The sequence below is a fragment of the Ursus americanus genome, chromosome 15, assembly GCF_024610735.1.
Source record: "Ursus americanus isolate L20-20 chromosome 15, mUrsAme1.1.p, whole genome shotgun sequence".
Lineage (NCBI taxonomy): Eukaryota > Metazoa > Chordata > Mammalia > Carnivora > Ursidae > Ursus > Ursus americanus.
Window position 1 is genome coordinate 7,897,327 of NC_142141.1, and position 22,411 is coordinate 7,919,737.

At 40.8% G+C, this 22,411-nt stretch overlaps 2 protein-coding genes across 5 annotated transcripts in view; one reads left to right on the forward strand and one right to left on the reverse strand.

Moving 5' to 3' along the window:
- The window catches only part of DOCK2 (dedicator of cytokinesis 2), a 409,258-nt gene that overhangs the window by 159,044 nt on the left and 227,803 nt on the right, over window positions 1-22,411 (reverse strand). The gene's annotated exons all lie outside the window — the stretch shown is intronic.
- The window catches only part of INSYN2B (inhibitory synaptic factor family member 2B), a 116,369-nt gene that overhangs the window by 63,380 nt on the left and 30,578 nt on the right, over window positions 1-22,411 (forward strand). The window lies entirely within an intron of this gene.

A 22,411-nucleotide genomic window follows, 5' to 3' on the forward strand; every position in this document is an offset into this window, starting at 1 on the left:
CTCTATTCCCAGGGTATTCCTGGGGAAAGAGGAGGGCAGGGAAATCATAAACAGGTTCTAGAGAGGCTCTATATTGCCCTAGCCATATATCAGCCTGATAAATAAGACTCAAGCAGAGTGGAATTTAAATGAAACAACTCTGTGTACAAAGAGAAAGGTTATCTCTACTCTTGGGATGAGTATAGTCAAACAGTTTCCATCAGAAACTGCAAAGCTCTATAAACTTCAATAGCACATTCTGACTCTCTTTGCACACTAACGAAATAGTAAAAGTATTGCTGTCCTTTAAATGTTTGTGCCTGAAGTTATGACCGGTTGCAAATGACAGGAAACTGGAGACAACATTTTAATGGTTATGAATACATTTATAAAGAAGCTTTGGTGTCTAATGAGAGTTGAGAAGGCACTACAATTGAGGAACAATTTACTGCCAAGAAATCAATTTGAAAATTCTATACAAGATTATCACCCATTAAATTGTCTTTCTTCAAAACTGTAGGCCCTAAAACATTACTTCTGGACAAGGAATTTCACAAACAATAAATGCTAATTAAGTAATCTATTCAAATGAGTTGATTGAAAGGGAAAAAAGGAATCACCTCCTTAAATAACTTTCAACACTGGCTATATGCCTGCTGTTGCTACTTTTCTTTATTGAAAACTGGTGGCGTTGGGCAATAAACTGGCAACTCCATTTTCCTATCCCCTTCATACATTATGAGTATAATACAACATCAATGAAGGTTTACACACAGACTCACACACACACACACACACATTCCATCACACACAGTGATGCATAAAGAGTTCTGTTTCTGATATAAGGAATTTAGGTAGACAGAGATAATTACATATTGCAGTAGTTATAAAGGTATAGGAGAATGTTGATGCCTGAAGAAGACCTTAAGAAAACACATACATGTATCCACACACACATACTCCTCATACAACAAAAGATAAAATCGTATGCAGCTAAACACTATTTAAGATCCTTTGTAATCGGAGCAACAATCCTGAAAGCCCACAAATAACAAGAAAGGACATGCAAAAAGAGCTACCCCTGAGCGGAGAAAGCCAATATATTTTCTACCCAAAAATAAAGAGGGGTGCCTGGGTGCCTCAGTCAGTTAAGTGTCTGACTCTTGATTTCGACTCAGGTCATGATCTCAGGATTGTGAGATCAAACCTCACATTGGGCTCCATGCTCAGTGGGGAGTCTGCTTGTGATTCTCTCCCTCCCCCTCAACTCCCCCCCTCTTGCTTGCTCATACTCTAAATAAATAAATAAATAAATAAATAAATAAATAAATAAATAAATAAAATAAATAAATAAAGGCCTGGCCTACAGCTGAAAGACAAAACAAAAAAACCCGTCAAAGCAAAAGAATCACTTTCCTCTCCTAATATCCAGGGTCCCTCACATCATTAAGAGTCTTTCAGTAGATGCTGTTTTTTTTTAAAAGAGCAAGGCACTTTGGTTGTTCTCCAGCCTGACACACATGGGTATCCAGTTAGCCCTTGCCCTCTGGTCTCAGAGAGCTTGGATGATAATACCATGTTAGAGAAGACACCAATGTTGACCCAGCAAACCACATAGAAATGAAAGGAAAAAGACATTTAGTAGCCCCGTGGCACTTTGGAAGTAAAAGCAATAGGGCATTATGTTCTCCAATAGTCACATCCTTCTCTTTATTTCTTTTCGTGGTATCTGGGCTTTTCATGGCACTTCTGGAGATGAGTTGGTGACCTAAACCATCTCCATCTTGTGCTGCTTTTGCACAACTAGGAAAAGGGCATGCGGTCAGTTTCTACCATTTGTGTGGCACCAACTTCTTGGCTAATTTTGGGGAAATTTAATATTGTGCCCTTTAACTTGAACACAGAAAAGTATTAAACATGAGAATTGATTTAACATCGTGTCATGTGAAATTAAGCCTGAAGGACATTATGTCCTCGTAAAGCATAATTACTCCTAAAGTTTTATCTCAAATTGTCTCAGAGGAACTGTCTCAGCAGGTAATAAACAGACTTGGAAAAATGTCACTGGCCACATTAAACATCTCCTAGTCTGGATATGGAGGACAATTTTATGCGTAGATAAGTGTAGGGGGAAGAGCTCTTGCTTCCAAAAGCTCCACTGACCCAGATGGCTCATGAACACCACCACATGAAAAGAGAAGTCAAGAGGGGGGTTCTATGATTAAGAGCAGGCTATCCAAGATCTATATGTGTGTAGAATGCAACAAAGCCTTAATAAGGATCTGGGAAAGACAAAACCTCTTAAATTAATAATACTCTGTCTAATCCCCTGCTTTTAAGTATAGCACATACTTGAACTGTTAAATAAATGAACCGAAGAGGGACCATTTTGTCAATGTAAAATAAAATGAAGTAAAAATGCTAATGAAAATATTAACCCAGAAAAAAGTGAAATCATCCAGATATTAGCAGCCAGAACCACAGCTGCCAGGAGGTTTGCCAATGAGCAACAACATAAGTAAAACTACTTTTCCAGGGGACCTTGGAGGGACCCGGGGGTTTTGCTTGTCAATCTCACCTCCAGTTAACCCACATCCCAAATATACGCAGGACTCGGAGTTTGTGCTTTGCCCAAAATAGTGCCCAGGAGGCAGGTGGTTAACCTAATCTGGATAATAAACCAAATCAGTAGGCTGGAGAGGGCCGATGGTCTAGATAGTCCGGCATGGGTGACCTCACCGGAGACAGAAGGGACATCTTCTCTAGAAAGCTGTGACCTAAAAAGTTCATGGTCATCAGTCCACATTTCTCCAGGATCCCACTTCAGATTGCCTCTCCTTCCCTCAGGCTCATCGCTGCCAGGTATAATGGTTCATTTAGGAGACTCGTGGCCATGCGCCCTTTAGGGTTATCTGCTGTGAATGTGGAATATTGTTTTCACTCAGGAGTAAACACTTAGTACTACAAACCTCAGAGACGCTCCCAAAAACAGAGGGGAATGGTGCCAAAAACAGGTCAGTGATGTTTTATGAATCAGGCCTGAGAAAAAGGAAGCACGTCTCCTACTATAGGCAGCACAATCTATCTGCAGATCTTTTTTAAAAAGTTAAAAGAGTAAGCAATAAATCAGCAGTGAGCGGTAGGTCCTTTGCCATCGAACTGTCTTGAGATGCAATTTTAAATGACTTTGTAATGATCTTGCCTATGTAATTTCAGGACTCAAAAGAAATTTTCCTCACATATTCCATGTGGCAACTCTCTCAGAAAAACATCCTGCTTCTCTCAGATGGCCATTTCTAATAGTTAGATACCGGGATTGTGATTCTCCTCTTCCTTGTAAATGGACAGACTTGGGATCTGGATTTCTGATTCTAATCATCTAAAGCTGAGAAAGCCATCTGGGCCAGGAAGATGTGTCATAAGAACATATGGCTCAGCTAAACCAGGCCACAGACAAGGAAACAAGCCTGGCTCTGGCGCCATTAAGGGCGAACTCTGTCATCACAGCCATTCCATGGCAAACCTGTTCAAGTGCTGAGAGAAAGGCTCCCTGCTGACCTGTAGAATTGTAAAGAAACAATGCTGGCACAGAAGTGGAGGGTCATTTTGTAACCCAAACTGTGCAACGAGCAATTGATTGTATGATAGGAAAGAAAAAAAATTAGAGGATTAGGCCCTAGGACTCAGTGATATTTAGCATGAAAAAGTGTGTCTTGTGAGACCCTGCTATTGTTTTTTCACTCAGATCCTTCCAAAAGCTCCAAATATTGATAATAATCTTTATAAGTGATGATCTTGGAGTGTGTCTTCTTCAAATTGAGACTGACTTTGGGATAGAATCAAAGTTCCTATTTTTATTGAGGACTCATGGTATAGAAGAAAGTAGATATATGGATTTGGAGAGCAGATTTGAATTTGAATCCTTGCTCTACTACTTAGAAGATGTGTATGCTGGTCACGTAACTGAACTTCAGATTCTCCGTCCATAAAATGGGTAAGAGCCACCTTGCAGGACTGTCATAAAGACTGACACAATTTAAATGTCCTCAGCCTGATACCAGAGAGTGGGTTCATAACAAACATTTAAACCTCTTCCTTAAAAAGCAAACATTTAGATTTAAAAAAGAATATTGCAAATTGAATAACACCTCTCTGAAATACTAAATATCTCACAGGTTTTATTTCCTTAATTTAGTCAGTTTAATCCAGTATCAGTCAACAGTATGGTAGCCCCTAGCAACATGTGGCTATTAGCACTGGAAATTGTGGCTAATGTGACCAAGGTATTGAATTGCTAATTTTATTTAATTTTAATCAATTTAATTTAAGTAGTTTCATGTGGTAAGTGGCTCCTGTGGTACTGGACAACACATTAAGTCTGAGCCCTGACAGATAAAGAAGGAAGGATTTGGAAATGTAGACGTAGGTGGGAGAATTACCCACAGGCTCTTCACCGTCAGCAGCAGCCGCTGAAGGCAGGTGGACGGGCTCAGCCTTGCTCATGCTCACTCCATGGACTGGGGATTATGACAGAAATAGTGCCAGACAGTGGCTTTCTCTGCCAGAACCAAATTTCGTGACCTTGGACAAGTGTCCCAATTTTTCTGAGCCTTTTTCTCATCTGTAACATGGGGGTAATACGTTAGGGTTATTTTCAAGGTGAAATGCAATAATGTCAAAACATGTTGAAACCTGTAAAACGAGGGACAACTACAAACATAATTCACCATATCCTTAGTTTTGTAACATTGATCCTGACTCAATGTTTTTCCCTCCAGCCTGATTGAGGTGTAACTGGCAAATAAAATCATTAAGATATTTGAAGTGGGCAATGTGACGATTTGATATAATGTATAGATTGTGGAAGGACTCCTCCCATCAAGTTAATGAGCACATCCACCATCTCACATACCGGCCTCGTGTGTGTGTGTGTGTGTGTGTGTGTGTGTGTGTGTGTGGTGAGAACACTTAAGTTCTACCCTCTTAGCATTACAATTATCCGATACAGTATTATCAGTTATAGTCACCATGTTACATATTAGGTCTTCAGACCTTATTCATCATAGAGCTCAAAGTTTGTACTCTTTTTACCAACCTCTTCCTATTTCTCTCACTCCCTAGCTCCTAACAACCATCCTTCTACTTTCTGTTTCTAGGAGATGATTTTTTTTTTTTTTTAGATTCCACATATAACTGATAGCATGTGGTATTTATCTTTCTCTGTATGACTTATTTCACTTAGCATTATGCCCTCCAGATTCATCTGTTGCCACAACAAACAAGATTTCCTTTTTTTTAAAGGCTGAATAATATTCTCTTGCATAGATATACCCCATTTTCTTTATCCATTCATCTGTCAATAGACACTTAAGTTGTTTCAATACCTTGGGAACATACCTGCTGCTATGAATATGGGAGGGCAGGTATCTCTTTGAGATAATGGTTTTATTTCCTTTGGATATACACCCAGAAGTCAGATTGCTGGATTGTTATGGTAGTTCTATTTTTAATTTCCTAAGGAATCTCCATACCGTTTTCCATATTGGTTATCTCAGTTTATATTCTCACCAGTAAGGCACAAGAATTCTCTTTTCTCCACATCCTCCCTAATGCTTACTATCTCTTATCTTTATTATGATAGCTGTGTTAACAGATGTGAGGTGATATTTCACTGGTTTTGATTTGCATTTCCCTGATTATTAGTGATGATGAGCACCTTTTCATGTACCCATTGGCTATCTGTAGGTCTTCTTTAGAAAAATGCCCATTCAGGTCTTCTGCCCATTTTTTAATTGCTTTATTGCTTTTGTTTTTGTTTGTTTGTTTGTTTTGCTATTGAGTTATATGGGTTCCTTATACATTTTGGATATCAACCCTTTTTCCAATATGTGGTTTGCAAATATTTTCCCCCGTTCTTTAAGTTGTCTTTTCATCTTATTGATGGTTTCCTTTGTGTGCAGAAGCTTTTTATTTTTATTTATTTTATTTTTTTATTATATTATGTTAGCCACCATAGGGTACATCATTAGTTTTTGATGTAGTGTTCCATGATTCATTATTTCATATAATACCCAGTGCCCACTTGTTATTTTTGCTTTTGGTGTCAGATCCAAAAAATCATTGCCAAGATCAATGCCAAGAAGCTTGCCCCCCTATGTTTTCTTCCAGTTTTATGGATTCAGCTCTTACATTCAGATCTAATCCATTTGAATTGATTTTTGTATATAGTGTAAGATAAGGGTCCAGTTTCATTCTTTTATAAGTAGCTGTCCAGTTTTCCCAGCACCATCTATTGAAGAAACTATCATTTCCCCATTGTATATTCTTAAATTCTCTGTCATAAATTAATTGACTATATATACATGGGTTTATTTCTGGTATTTCCATTCTGTCCCATTGATATACATGTCTCTTTTTATGCCAATACCATACTGTTTTGGTTATAGCTTTGTAATATACTTTGAAATCAAGGAGAAAGATGCCCCCTGCTTTGCTTTTCTTTTGCATAATTGCTTTGGCTATTCGGGGCATTTTGTGGTTCCATAAAAAATTTGGGATTTTTTCTATTTCTTCAAAAAAAATGCCATTGGAATTTTGATAGAGATTGCATTGAATCTGTAGATCTCTTTGGGTAGTATGAACATTTTAACAATAGCAATTCTTCTAATCCATGATTGTGGAATATATTTCTATTTACTTGTGTTGTCTTCAATTTCTTTCATCAATGTTTATAGTTTTCAGTGTGCAGGTCTCTTAATTCCTTGGCTAAATTTATTCCTAAGTATTTTATTCTTTTTGATATTACAGTAAATGGTTTTACTTTCTTAATTTCTCTTTCTGATAGTTTGTTGTTGGTGTATAGAAATGTAACTGATTTTTAAATAATGATATTGTATCCTGCAACTTTACTGAATTTATTAATTAGTTCTAATAGGGTCTTTTTTTTGGTGAAGTTTTTGGGATTTTCTATGTAGAATATCATATCATCTGCACATACAAACAATTTTACTGCTTCCTTTCTGATTTGCATGCCTTTTAATTCTTTTTCTTACCCGAGGGCTCTGGCTATGACATCCAGACTATTTTGAATAGAAGTGGTGAGAGTGGGCATCCTTATCTTTTTCCTGAACTTAGAGGAAAAGCTTTCAGTGTTTCACCTTTGAATATGATGGTCAATGGTCTTTATTATGTCAAAGTATGTTCCATCTCTACCCAGTTTGTTGAGAGTTTTTAATCATGAAAGTATGTTGAATTTTGTCAAGTGCTTTTTCTGCATTTATTGAGATGATCGTATGATTTTTATCCTTCATTTTGTTAATGTAGTTTACCTCTTGGTTCACTTGTGGATGTCAAACCATTCTTGCATCTCTGGAATAAATCCCACTTGACCATGGTGTATGATCTTGTCCTTGTATTGTTGAATTTGGTTTGTTAATATTTTGTTCAGGATTTTTGCATCTATGTTCATCAAGGATATTGGCCTATAGTTATTTTTCTCTTGTGGTGTCCTTGTCAGGATTTGGCATCAGAACAATGCTGGTTTTGTAAAATGATTTTGGTAGTGTTCCCTCCTCTATTTTTATTGGAAGACTTTGAGAAGAATTGGTATTAGTTTTTCTTTAAATGTTTAGTGGAATTTACCCATGAAGCCATCTGGTCCCTAATTTTTCTTTGTTGGGAAGTTTGGATGCTTACTAGTAATTGGTCTGTTCAGAGTTCCCTTTTTTTTTTAATTCAGTCTTGGTAGGTTGTACATTTCTAGGAATTTATCCATTTCTTCTAGGGTGTCCAATTTATTGGTATATAATTATTTATATTTGGCATATATATTTGGTATTTATATATATTGGTATAAATATATAAATATAAATATATATATAAATATTCATATTGCCTTTTACAATCCTTTGTATTTCTGTGGCTTCAGTTTCAATGTCTCTTCTTTTCATTTATAATTTCATTTGTTTGAATCCTCTTTCTTTTTCTCTTGGTAAGTTTAGCTAATGGTTGTCTATTTTGTTCATCTTTTCAAAAAACTAGCTCTTAGTTTCATTAATATTTTCTATTGTCTTTTCAGAATTTATTTCATTTATTTTTGTTCTGATCTTTGTTATCTTCTTCCTTCTGCTATCTTTGGGCTTAATTTGCTTTTCCTTTTTTAGTTCCTTGAGGTATACAGTCAAGTTATTTATTTGAGATCTTTCTTTTTCCTTAACATCTATTTTATGCTATAAACTTTCCTCTTAGAACTGCTTTTGCTGCATCCCATAAGTTTTGGTATGTTGTGTTTCCATTTTCATTTGTCTCAAGAAGCTTCTGATTTCTCTTTTGACCTGTTGGTTGTTTAGAAGTGTAGATGTTATTTAATCTCCACATATTTGCAAATTTTCCAGTTTTCTCCTTGAGCTTGATTTCTAGTTTCATGCCATTGTGGTTGGAAAAAAATGCTTGACATGATTTTAATCTTCTTAAATTTATTAAGACTTGCTTTGTGACCTAACATATGATCTGTCTTGGAGAGTGTTTCATGTGCTCTTGAGAAGGGTGCATATCTGCTGCTATTGCATATCTATATGTGTCTGCTAGGTCCATCTGGTCTAATGTGTAGTTTCAGGCCCATCAGGATTTCACCTTGCAATAAGTTACCTGTGTATTAAGGAGGGCATGTATTGCAATGAGCACTGGGTGTTATATGCAAATAATGAATCATGGAACACTACATCAAAAACTAATGAAGTACTGTATGGTGACTAACATAACATAAAAAAAAATAAGTTACCTGTCTTATGAGTACGCAAAAGCACCATCCAGGACCCAGATTTGCTGAGGAATTTCATTCCCCTAGCAGGTGGGAGTCTATTTGCATTCCTTCCTCTAATCATTCCTATTAGCCTATCTAATCATTCTTCTTCGAATCATTCCATTAGCCTATCTCATATCTTGGGGACCACACTCAGAAGACCAAATGCCCTAATTTGAAAGTAAATTTTAAACATAAAATAAAGGGAAGCATATTCATAGAGCATATATGAATATGCCCAAATGTACATGAGGAGAATTATATCTGCAAATAGCACAAGAATGTGCTTATGTACGTTATTGATTTTCCACAGCTGTTAAAAATGCCTTAATAAATCTAGTTGCTACCAACGGACCAGCTATAGAAATAAAGCCTGGCTTAAATTAAAGGTGAAGCTATTAACATTTGTCCTACACCCTATAAGACTCTGATGAGTTCCTTTCCGGCATTCATGAACTTGAACCTTAACTGAAATGGTACTGCAAAACCCATTGGGGTTTCCTTTGTTCTGTTGTTCATTAAAAGCTTTTCCCGGGAATGGCTTGATCTAAATTGTTCCATAGATGCTTAGATGAAGACAGAGCAAGTGAAGAGGTAAACACAACACTTCAACAGAGATTGAGCATATTTTATAAAATACAAATGTTTCACAAAAAGGTGCCTGTGCAAGAGGTGTTTAGTTACGGGGACAGAGCAGTATAAGCACCGGGGCTCTGTGTAGGGCTTCCCAACTGCGGATCTATTGACATTTTGATCTGGATGATCCTTCAATGTACGATGAGGAAGATTCTGCATTCTTCCTAAATGTCTTGTGTATTGTAGGATGTTTAGAATATCCCTGGCCTCTATCCGCTAGATGCCAGTAGCAACCTCCTCCCAGTTGTGACCCCAAAGATGTCTCCAGACTTTCGAAAATGACTCCTGGGAGTCGAAATTGCCCCTGATTGAGAACCACTGCTCTAGGCAAAGTCAGACCTGCTCCATTTGCCGCTCTGCCGTTTCCAGCTGTGTGATCTTGAGCAAGGATCTGACCTCTCGAAACCTTAATTTCCTCGTATGTTAAAATAGGGATAATTGCACTTCCATTTGTACGTGGTCGTTTGTGAGGATTAAATTAGATAATGCATGCAAAGCATTTACCATAATGTCTGGCAAATAGTCTTTACTAAGTGGTAGTTACCATTACCATTAACTACTTTCACTTGCTAAAATGTTCCTAGCAAACAAGCCACAGACCCTAGCTCCTTCTCTGCATGAGCCCAATTATCAGGCACTTCTACAAGAGAAGTAGAAATGGTCTTCTGCTTCTTCTTCCAACTGGAATTTCTCCCACCTGCTGGATTCCTGGTCTAGGGGCTGCAGCCTGTGCCTCCCCAGAAGGAGGAGGAAGGGGAGGAGGAGGGGAACTGGATCTCTACTTGCTCCTTGGCGCTTCTCTGGCCAGGGGTGTGGGGACACCAGACTGTGGCTTGGGACCCTTGTGGGGGTGCAGGCAGAGTGCGGGGATCTGGGGGTACAGGCAGGAACTTCTGGCTAGGCAAGCAGGGAGGTGGTTGTTCGGCTGAAGGGCAGCCCTTATCCATTCATCTCTGGATGGATACCTGGCTTGTTTCCATATCTTGGCTATTGTAAATCATGCTACAATAAATGTACGGTGCATGTATCTTTTCAAAAAAAGGAAAAAAGAAAAAAGAAATGGCCAAAAGAATCTTCCCAAGGGTTCTCTCCTGGAAATGTGTTGTTACTGCCTCCAGATGAAAGCAAGCTCTTCTCCTAATGTAGGGCTTAGTAACATGACCTGGACACCTTGATTTATCTTGAGTAGCCCAAAGAATAATGCAAACCAAATGTAAAGCCAAGTTGCCTGTCAGCAAGCAAAAAACCCATTTCATTAGTGAAAAGAACACCTCAAAGGCCATCAGATGTGGATCCCAGACACATTTCTAGCCACATGGTTTCCTTCAGTTTGATTGGCATTTCTAAAATCTCACATTTGCATTTGTACATCTTTCCATCTACAGGATCGTGATAGATCATAAGCTCCGCGAGGGCAATGACTCTGCTCTGTTCGATGCTGCATTCCCAGTGACAAGGACAATGCCTGGCTCAGAGAAAGAGTCAATAAATATTAATTGAATGATAGTATTTCCCTCTAAACAGCATTTCTGTTCTCAGCACCATCATCCTTGCCCTTTTGCACATTTCCAGCAGAAGGTTGCTGGCTGGCAGTCTTTCTACCCTAGGCCCTAAATCCCCTGTAGTCTTTACAGAGCTTAAATTCAGGATTTCTCCTAATTCATTTTGACAGTAAAGCAGGGAGGCCAGGAAGGGTTTGCCCCTGGCAGGGTGATTGGTAGAAAAACGATGAGCTTTGGTGACTAGCTAATCCCAGCTTTGACACTTGCTAGGTGTGTGACCTTGGACAGATTAAAGCATTGCTTTAAAACTCAGTTTCCTCCTCTGTCAGAAATGGGGATAAAAGTTGTGCTGATAATTAAAACAAATGATCATTTGGTGGCTAATATTTCTTGAATTCTGGCCATAAGCACACACTGCCTTGTGTAATCCTTTGAGTATCATAGGAGTCAGCACTATTATCATTCCTATTTTACATAGGACCAAAGTGAGGCTCTCTTGGCAAGCATCAAAGCCTGTATTTGGTCTCGGAACTTTCCAGACCATCCAACGCTCTTTGTACAATGTCTGATGTATACTAGACACTCCATATTTATTGAATGAATTAAAGAATTAGTGAAAAAAAGGTTTAATTTGGGACCACTTAATAAGTCTCAGCGTGAGAAAAATGTCTTCATATTCATTTGCAAATAGTACTCCATCTCTTTCCAATGGCCCAATATTGGTGCTAAAATATTAAACATAGCATAAGAGAAAATGTTTATGAGTAAAATGGAATAGAGGTTTTCCCAAGGCAACAGACATTTTAGATATAGTCAGGTTCAAGAGAATTGATTTTAGGAAATCAACGTGACTCCTCAGATGACGTTTAGACATCCTTTTGTCAGTAAAAATTCCGTGGCTGTTAGAGGTACCCCAAAGGATTCTCACTTGGTTCAAGTCTGAAAAGGGCGGAGGAGCCACATTGCAGCAGGGGTGAGTGCAGCACACAGGAACGATTTGGAACTGCTAGGTGCACTTCACCGGCCAATTTGCCGGCCACCTCCTGGGCACCCTGTACCACACCATATGATGGGGCAGCTGTCCAAGCCCTGCCCACACCTCTCTGTTTCATCACACAAGCCCTTACACAGGGCCTGATGAGTGAGTTGTGTTACCTTGGAAGGAGTTCATTACTTTGTGACTGCTTCTAACATGCTTTGTCCTGGGGAAGCCTGAAGCTATTCACATTTAGAACCCAGTTTTAAGTTATTCCTGCAGAAAGGAGAACTCAGAGGTTGCATAGGGGCAGCTTTCAGAGGTTTTTGGTTTGGCCCCCAAATTATTTAAGAAGTCTAAGTCAGTTACCAACAATTAAAAGTTGGGATTTTTTAACACCAAATTCTGACTTCTTTCAAAAAACCGGTAGCTCTAATCACACCGACCTGGATATTGTTTGACAATGAGGGTCTTAGCTGAGCAGCGATCTTCCCCTTGGTGGCGTTTTTCTTTCTGCCAATTTCCGCCCAGCCTGCTTCACTCACCTAAGTTACTCTGAATGCATGTGGGTTTGCAATGCTTACTAAACCCACTGCAGGAATAAATAAATAAATAAATAAATAAATAAATAAATAAATAAATAAATAAATAAATAAATAAATAGATAGATAGATAGATAAATAAATAAATAAATAAATAAATAAATAAATAAAGGTATCTCATTTCACTGAACACTCTCCACTGCCTCATCGAGTTCTGCCCACAGCCCAGTGAGAGGGTTATGACTAGTATCTCCATTTTGTAAATGAAGAACTGAGATTCAGTCAGAGAGTTCCGATGGCTTGCTCAGGGTCACACAGTTGGAAAGTGGAAGAGCAGGGATTCAAACTTAGGTCTCCCTGGTTCCCGAAGCCAGTTGCTTCCCTGTAACTGAACTGCTTTGTTTGGGGAACAATCGCAAAGGCACCCTAGACCCCTGTGCAGACACTCCCACAGGGAGATGGATCTTTGTTAGGAGCGATTTGGGAGGTAATTAACCCAAAATTATCTCCATAAAGCGTACTGAAGGGAATTTCGGTGTGGCTGATACAGTTAATGCTCAGTGAGCTGCGACCGCCCACAGTGTCTGTGTCAGACTGTCACTGTCCGTGTAAATGATGGGGAGTCTTCTTCATTGACTGAGGAGCACTCGCTAGGGGGAGGAGTGAATTGGGAGGCCTCCACGTGACCGGGAAAGGATGCATCAAGGGGGCTCCTGAGGTTGGCAGCATCCTAAAGGCCATGATCCTGGCCAGCCCCTCCCCTCTCCACCCTTCCAGGTTCTCTTCCTGCCCATCTGCATCCCTCCCCCCAATGCCTGTTAAGGAGAAGCTACCCAGAACTGAGACCTTGAAAGTGTGTTTGAATACATTGGTAGAAATCCCGTACACAGGTAGCTGATATAGAGGGAACAGGCAGCTCTTTAAAAAATGAAACACGTCTCAGCTACTTGGCAAGCCCGATGTAAAAGGGAGGAAGGACAGCTTCCATTAAGCCTCAGAGGGAAAACCCTCCTCAGAGCCAAACAAAACCACTTCCTGGGGCGCAGATCACCAGGCCTCTTGCCAAAGACTCCATCAACATATCACTTTAACCCAAGAAATGTACAAAGGATCCAGACTGCCCCAGAAAATGTGTTACCTTCCCCTTCCCTCAAACCCATCAGAAACTTTCTTTTCTTTTCTTTTCTTTTTTAGATTTATTTATTTATTTGAGAGAGAGCATGAGTGGGAGGGGCAGAGGGAGGGGAGAGAGAATCTCAAGCAGACTCTGTGCTGAGCACAGAGCAAGACGTGGGGCTTGATCCGATGACCCTGAGATCACGACCTGAGCTGAAACCAAGAGTTGGATGTTTAACTGACTGTGCCACCCAGGTGCCCCACCATGGGAAGCTTTTCACGGCCCTCAGTGAATCCCGAACTCCCTGACTTGGGTGATAAAGCCCGCATGGACATTTTTCTGGACTTACTTCTGGTCTCATGCCTGTCCTGAACACATTCTACCCTCTGGGTCCTCCAAGAATCTGCTCCCTCCTAGGTCCATACTTAGAGGCTCTTGTTTCTAGTGTTTCCCTAAGTGTTTCCCTCCCCCTCTGCCCACACCTCACGTGGTTAAGTCCTACTTATCTTCCATGCTCACACCTTCCTTTGAAGAAATTGCTTTACCGTGGACTCTCACACTCAAACTACCACAAAAATGCGAGGGATGCATGCCACTCCTGTGGATTCCTACAGCATGTGACTTCCTCGTGGTGGGTGGTTATCACATTGCTTTTAAATTACCCTTTTCTTTTTTTTTTCTTTTTTTTTTTGAATTTAAATGTTACTTAGTTAACATACAGTGCAATATTGGTTTCTGGGGTAGAAGTCAATGATTCATCACTTACATACAACAACCAGTGCTCATCGCAACAAGTGCCCTCTTTAATATCCATCGCCCATCTAAGCCATCCCCCACCCCCTCCCTACATCTACCCTTTTTGTTCTCTATTGTTAAGAATCTCTTATGGCTTGTTTCCCTCTCTCCTTTTTTTCTTTTCCCCTTCCCTTATGTTCATCTGTTTTCTGTCTTAAATTCCACATATGAATGAGATCATATGGTATTTGTCTTTTTCTTTTTCTTTTTTTTTTTTAAAGATTTTATTTATTTATTCGACAGAGATAGAGGCAGCCAGCAAGAGAAGGAACACAAGCAGGGGGAGTGGGAGAGGAAGAAGCAGGCTCATAGCAGAGGAGCCTGATGTGGGGCTCGATCCCATAACGACGGGATCATGCCCTGAGCCGAAGGCAGACGCCCAACCGCTGTGCCACCCAGGCGCCCCGGTATTTGTCTTTTTCTGACTGACTTCACTTAGCATAATACACTCCAGCTTCATCCACATTGTTGCAAATGCAAGAGTTCATTGGAATATTACTCAGCCATTTAAAAACCCTTTTCTTTTATGACTCCTCACTACCTTGTGAAGTCTGGGGGAGCATCTCAGCTCACTGCTGTATCCTCAGTACCCATCCCAATTCCCACAGATCAAGGGTGCATGGGAAGGATTTGAGGAAGGAATATATACATAAGCGGGAACAGCCCTTTATAGAGGGCTCTCCACTCTATAAAACACCGAGCACCACATTGGAAGCCTTAGTTCCCAGGTGGCCCCAGAGACCCTCAGGAGCAGGCAGCCTATAGAGCAGTTAAGACTCAGTATTTCCTACTTTTCTCAGCCAGGATCTTTTCTCAGCCCAGATCAAGACCTTCCCTGCTATGGGCCTTCTACTCTACCTGACTTAAATACATAGAAGCCAGGAGCATGAGCTCTGAGATAGATCTCTGGTTGGAACCCTTGTTGTACTATTTGCTGCTACTGGAGCTTAGAAAAGTCACTCGACTTCTCTGTGCCTCAGCTTCCTAAAATGGGTCTCACTGCATAACTGTCAGGATTAAATGGAACCACATTTTCAACCTTTAAAACAGAGCCAGATCCATAGTAAGTGCTCAGTGATAACTGGTCATTAACATGCCTCATCACTCCTATGAGAGTTCTTAGCAGTTCTTTTTGGGGGTAGCTAACACTTTCCTGGACTAATCTGTTATTACTCTCCTATACTTTCCTTGGTCTTTTTAGTATTTCTACAGTGTAGCATAAGTGAGTCAAGATGCAGTCTCATCTAAACCGTGGCTCCTATAGTAATCTTGCATAGAGAGCTAGAGAACAAAACACTTCGCTTGATTGGGTGTCTGGGTGGTCTTTCTCTTCCAAAGTGTGGTACTTTAGGTGGGATTGTGCACACCATTCATGTTCAAAATCTGAGAGTAGGAGAAGACATCACTGCCCCCAGAGCCACATGCTCCTACAAGATGGCCACCACAGAGAAGAATGAGGTGTGTTCCTTATCAAAAGATAGAAGCAAACATGTGGTCACATCACAGACCATGGCTGAGAGGATCCAGAAAATCCCTTCACGTGACCCTGGAAAACCCTAGTTGAAGCCATCAGTCTAAGAGACTCAGAATGTTGTTTTCCAACTCAAGTCAACTCCAATCAAATTAATTTCCTCACTCCACAACATTTCCCCCCCCTTACCACCACCAATAACCAATTACCAAGTTTAACCAAAATAATTTTTGAAATTTATCCAATTCACACCACCTTCATTATTACTACTCAGTCCCAACTGCTTCCATTTCTCACATGGATGACTATAATAGTCACATTGTTGTCATCCTGGTTCTACTTATGTCCTGGGCCAACCCATTTTTCTCAGGATGACCACAAAAGTCATTTTATTTTATTTATTTTATTTTCTTATTATTACTAATGTGGATATTTTATTTTTTTTAAATAATCTTCATTATGTTATGTTAGTCATCATACAGTATATCCTTAGTTTTTAATGTAGTGTTCCATGATTCATTGTTTGTGTATAACACCCAGTGCACCATGCAAAATGTGCCCTCCTTAATACCCATCACCGGCCTATCCCAGTCCCCCACCCCCCTCCCCTCTGAAGCCCTCAGTTTGTTTCCCAGAGTCCATGAACCACGAGAGACTATGGACTCTGGGAAACAAAAGTCATTTTACACACAATGTGCTCCTCTCTCTCTGTCTCTGTGTGTCTCCCTCACTCTTCTTCCCTTCCTCCCCAAATACACACCACTTAAAACTCTTAAAATCATCTTGTTGCTTTCAGAATCAACCAAAAGACTTAACATGGCCTTCAGGATGAACATTATTGCTCCTCTTTGTCCCCTTAGGGCCACCATTGTCCTGCTCCCTGGGCTCCAGCTGGAGTGGCCTTATTTAGCTGTTACAGAGGCCAAGCACCTTTTGCCTCAAAACTGGCATGAATAGTACTCTTTTGCCTGGAGCACTCTCTCTCTATGCCTACCCCTCAATAATCCCTAGGTAATGCCCACCGTCTGTCCCGAACTTAAATGTTGTTTCTTCAGAAAGTACTTCCCTTACCCCTGATGGAAATTTGGTCTCCCTATTATTCTCTGATAGGACCCCATTTTTTTCCTCACAACACTTAGCATAGTTGATAATTATGTATTCATGATTAACTTATTTTATTATTCTATGTATCGAAGGTGTGTATAACTGCTAATCAAAGCTTCTAATTAGTAATGGTGGACCAAGAAGACAACATTCTTGAGGAAACTACAGCCAAAACAGAGACACCTGACATTTAAGTTTACTTCATAGATGTGCACTTTATCTAAGCTCCAGAAGATCTGTTTGGCCTATAGAATCCTTCATACCTCCTGTCAGCCAGTCTTCTGACATTTGCCACTTGCCCTTGTCCCACTACGATAACTAAGTTCCGATGAAAAGAACGACTTTCATTTCCCTGTCTAAATTACACACATCCTCAAATCTGTGGCTTCCTTTTCTTCACATACGTGAATTCCTACTCATCCTCAAAGGCATGGCTCAGGTGTCCCATCCACTGGGAAGAATCTCCGGACTACAGCACCCTGAAGGTTGCTTTCCACAGTAACTTGACCTTGTTTAGAGCTTGCCTCTTACCATACTGTCTGTAATTTGCCCATTTCGTCCTTTAGACTTTAGAACTTAAAGATACTCCTGATGTTCAATACGATGTTTGGCACATAGGGAACATGGTAGGTGCTTGGTGGAAGTAAAATGGAAGAGAGAAGGGAGAAAGGGAAGGAAGGAGGGAAGGGAAAAGAAAGGGAAAGGGAGTTTACGAGGGCTGAAAAAAAAGAAAAGAAAAGGACATTTTGTGAGAATCCCATGAATTTAGCGGAGAGAGATGACATAAATTGAAAATCAATACCAATTAGTATATGATTAGGGAAGAGATGCCTGATAGCATTAATTAGTGCTGTAAGAGCCCAAACATTTTTTTCTGGGAAACCTGATACAAAAAAAAAAAAAAAAAAAGTGAGGAATAAAAACTACTAGAGTTAAAAAAAAAAAAGCACAATATGAACATTAGGGAGACCCATTCGTTAGGCAGTCTTCACGCGTCAAAAAAGAGTAGAAAGGGGGCGCCTGGGTGGCTCAGTCGTTAAGCATCTGCCTTTGGCTCAGGGCGTGATCCTGGAGTCCTGGGATTGAGCCCCGCATCGGGCTCCTCTCCTGGGAGCCTGCTTCTTCCTCTCCCACTTCCCCTGCTTGTGTTCCCTCTCTCACTGGCTATCTCTATCTCTGTCAAATAAATAAATACAATATTCAAAAAAAAAAAAAAAGGAGTGGAAAGGAACACTGTGAGCCTCACCTTTGACAGCAATATATTCCCCGAACAAAATGTGATATGTGGAGAGGTCCATTTCTAGGACACTAATATCAAACAAAGCAATCTAAGCCAAGGGCCTTCCCAGACCTGCTCCAATCCTGAATCTCCAAGTGGCTCTGCACAGCCCGGGACAAAAATTCATATTCTTCGTTACTGATCTTTTGGCCCTGCTCTCCTCAGATCCACTTGAGGAGGCTCATTTCTGACACGCACAGAGACTGCAATCTTTGATTTTGGTGCTGACTTGACATCATATTTCTAGGTAGGCAGTGGGCAAGATCTCCCTCCATGGTCCCATTACAGCTGCCTCTTCAGGGAGAGAGCTAGGAGTACCGGCCCCATTTACAGACAGTGAAATAGAAGGCTCAAGGCAGGATGCCAGGCACTCTTAGGATCGAAAGTCCTTGCTCTACCTAACGAGCCCTACTCTCTAGGCCTCCTTGAGGGAAGGGGAGGCCATCATTCAATTTGATTTAGTTCAGTTCAACAGTCACTTTGTCATCATCATTCTCATTGATGACATTTATTGAACTTGTACTAAGCGCCTGGCACCATGTCTCATTATCTCTTCTAATCCACACATATCAGCCATTTAATATAGGTCCCATTTATTTGCCACTTTGCATTTTATATATTAGAAAGCCAAGGCTCAGAGAGTATATACCATTCCTCTAAACCAGATTTAAACCCAGATCTATCTGACTCTATAGCCCGAGTTCTTAACCACTGGGTGCCACTACTGAAACCACCATTCTACCACCTTTTATTTCTTCCCGTTAGCTTCTGTGGTTGCTTAAGTTTTCCATCTGGTCATCTGACTTGCTGCTTCATATAATTATAGGGATTGGCAAACATGTTCCCACAACCTGTTTGTATGAATAAGGTTTATTGGAATACCACTATGCACATTTACTTACGTGTTATCACCTATGGGTGCTTTCATGCTACAATGGCAGAGCTGAATAGTTGTAACAGAGACCACATGGCATCGAATGCTGCAAATATTTACTATCTGACTCTTGGTAGAAATAGTTTGCCAATCCCTGATACGCTAAGCAACCACTATGCTAAAACCTTAACTTCTATTTTCTCGTTTAACTTACACTATAATTGTGTGTGTGTGTGTCTGTGTGTGTGTGCGTGTGTGTGTGTGTGTGTGTGAGTATGTGTGTAGGGGGTACTCAGATCAATCCTATTTTACGAATAAGGAAACTGAGTCTCAAAAAGCTCAGAGCTAGTAAATGATAGAGCCGTAATTCAAACCCAGGCAGTCAGGCTCTAGAACCCATGCTTCTAACCATAAGCTACAGATGTCTGTTATGGGGCAAGCTCTCCACTGGAACTGCTCATATGATGCTGAACAAGATATGGCACTTCCCATAGAAGCCCTGCTGAGGATGAGAGGACAGCAGCCTCGGTGATGAGTACCCTGATGGAAGAGAGCTGGGCTGGGGCTGCGGGAGCCTGGGGGATACACACTTGTTGGTGCTGATTGCAACTGGGACACACGGAGGAGGTTGGAAGGTAATACAGTCACTTCCGACAAGAAGAATATTGCCCCAAATCTACTGACAATTGCTTGGCCAATTGATTTTCTAATAGTCTTTATCTTAAATAGTAATTTAAAAAAGTGACTTGGTAGCCAAGCTACCCCTTGATTTCTAAGTGAGCAGCTTTGTAGGGAATGGTTTTTGTTAGAGTCATTAATCCACATTCAAGGGAGACAAGCTCGTCTCTCTGAGAATCTGTTACCATCTTACATAAAGTTGGAGAACATGAAAGTGGCCTGGGATTCCGGAGTCATCTCTGTGCTCCCTGACAGTGCAGTGAGCCTGCCCACATGGCCCTGAAGGGTGGCCATCTAGACAACATTTTCATGGACAGGGACCTCATGGGTCACTTCACTGCACTGTTGGATTACTTGGGTTTGGGTGAATTTATGTCTTTAGCTGAAACTCAATTGGCATTCTTGAGGTATTCTACCATGGAGTTCTGGTTCTGTTTTCAGAAACACTGCAGAACAATGCCACTCCCCACTTGATGTGGTAGTGAAGTTTTCAAAGGGAACATCATGTTTCCCCCAACCATTTCTCTTTTTTGGGCTAAAGAGTTCACAATCCTTCAATCATTTTTACTGTGATACTTTTTTCAAATCTCATCATAATTCTCTTTTCTCTTGGAGTTGAGGCCGGCCTGAAATTTTAGATTTGCAAAAAAATCCATACTGAATATCCTTATGATAAGTTCTTCTTAGAGCTGAAGTCTCTAGTGATGATGTTATATACTTCCTAGCACTAAGTAAAGATAATGGCATGTCTCATTGGGTCTTCATTTCTGCCACGGGTTACTAGGAAGCTCACAGCAAAGTTTATGCTTGATTTGTCTCCTCTTTCCTAATTTGATTTTTTGGCTCCTATCTCCTGTCAATTACTATTGCTTTCAGTTTTATTGTATCTATTTTTTTTATGTAAACTATCTCATATATCCACTTCTTTTTTATCAATCAATTCTCTCACCCACTATGTGCAGCAGCTTTGTTGGTTCTCACACTTTGATAATAATGATAATGATGATGTCAAAGTAATGATACTAGTAATGATAAAAGGAGCCAACATTTATTAAGTGTCTCTGGCCAGACAGATAATTTTCTGAATGCTTTACAAGTGTGACATCATTGAAACCTTACAGTCATCCTATGAAGTAATATTATTAGCCATATATTATAGATGGGAAAACTAAAGCACAGAGAGGTTAAGTAATTTACCCTATATTATAGATTCAGAAAATAGCAGAGCCAGTTTGAAACCTAGACAGTCCATCTTCAAAATTATGGTCTTGTCCACTGTGCTATACTAACTAAATTATCAGACCACTTCAAGCCATTCCACATCAACTCTGGGCCCAAAAGTTTCTGGATTTCATCCTAGGGAATATTGATGTGGGCTTTGAGGAGTTGTGCACCATTGCCCCCAGTAGTGGTGGTTTCTGGCTTCTTCATTGTCTGCCTGCATGCTCTGGGTACTCCTCCCAATTCTGTGCCCTTGTCCAACAAGCCAGACTCAAACACAGCCCTGGGATACAGAGAGACAACCCTAGGCATTGGCCCAGCTGGGATCATGGAGGGTGGCCAGGCTCTGGCTTGAGACCATATCATTTTATAAAGGACCATGTCCAGGCAAGACAAGGGCAAGGTGGGACAAGAACAATGCACAGGCTAGAAAACAGGAAAAAAGGAAGATGGGAAGCCAAGAGGTCTCCTGGCTGATCCTTACTATATCTATTATGGGCCAGATACTTAATTATATAAGCCAGTTATTCTCATTCTGAAAGGAGGAAATGGAGTTCACAGAGATTAGGTGACTTATTCTAGGTCATCCAGCAAGGAGGGTGTAAACATGGGAATAACTCTTTGTGGGAAAAAGGTCTCACCAAATAAGTATAAGTGTTTGATTCCAGAAGGTGGAATGTCACCCCTACTCCTCGGGGCTGTGGTTAGAGTTGAGGATATGGAGGGAGGGTAAGACCCCCAGTGGCTGGAGTCTGAAGAATGCAAGGCACACTGGGGGACTCCAGGAGTGTGATCCTGCTCTCAGCACAAGAGGAGGCTGCTTCTCTCCATGTTAGGCAGTGTGGGGAGGGACTTGGCTGAGTGCAGATGGAAAAGAGTGAGAAGCCTCTGAGCCCTCAGGAAAGAGGTGCATGTACCCAGCTCCGTGCCTTTCTCCGTTCTCTACCCTGGAGGGTGAAAATGGGGCAGGGGGCTGGGCTGGGTATAGTCTGGACGGCTGCCAGAAGGTAATGCCTGGCTCTCTGTGCATATGTCCTTGCCCTTGCAAGAAGGAAAGGAGGGAAGGAAAGCAGAAAGAAAGGAAGAGAAAGAAAGAAAGAAGAAAGAAGGAGGAAGAAAGAAGATATTGAAACACGACCTTTTATGCTTTTGTGATTTGCCCAATATCAGTGTGTCACAGGAAGTCCTTGTTCTTAGGCAAACACTGTGGGCCCATCAAGTGAGAGGCAATGAAAGGTGTCCTCACTGGCCTGTGATTTGCATGGGAGGCAGACAGGGCTTCACCACTAGCACCGGCAGACAGCATGTGGGAAGGCCAGAAAGGGACACTGGCTTCAGGAATAGTCTGAGGTCCATATAACAGAGGACCAGGAAGGAGTCAGGAGGAAATGGACAACAAAAAGCCATAGAGAACTTCTTGGTCCCTTGGGAAAAACC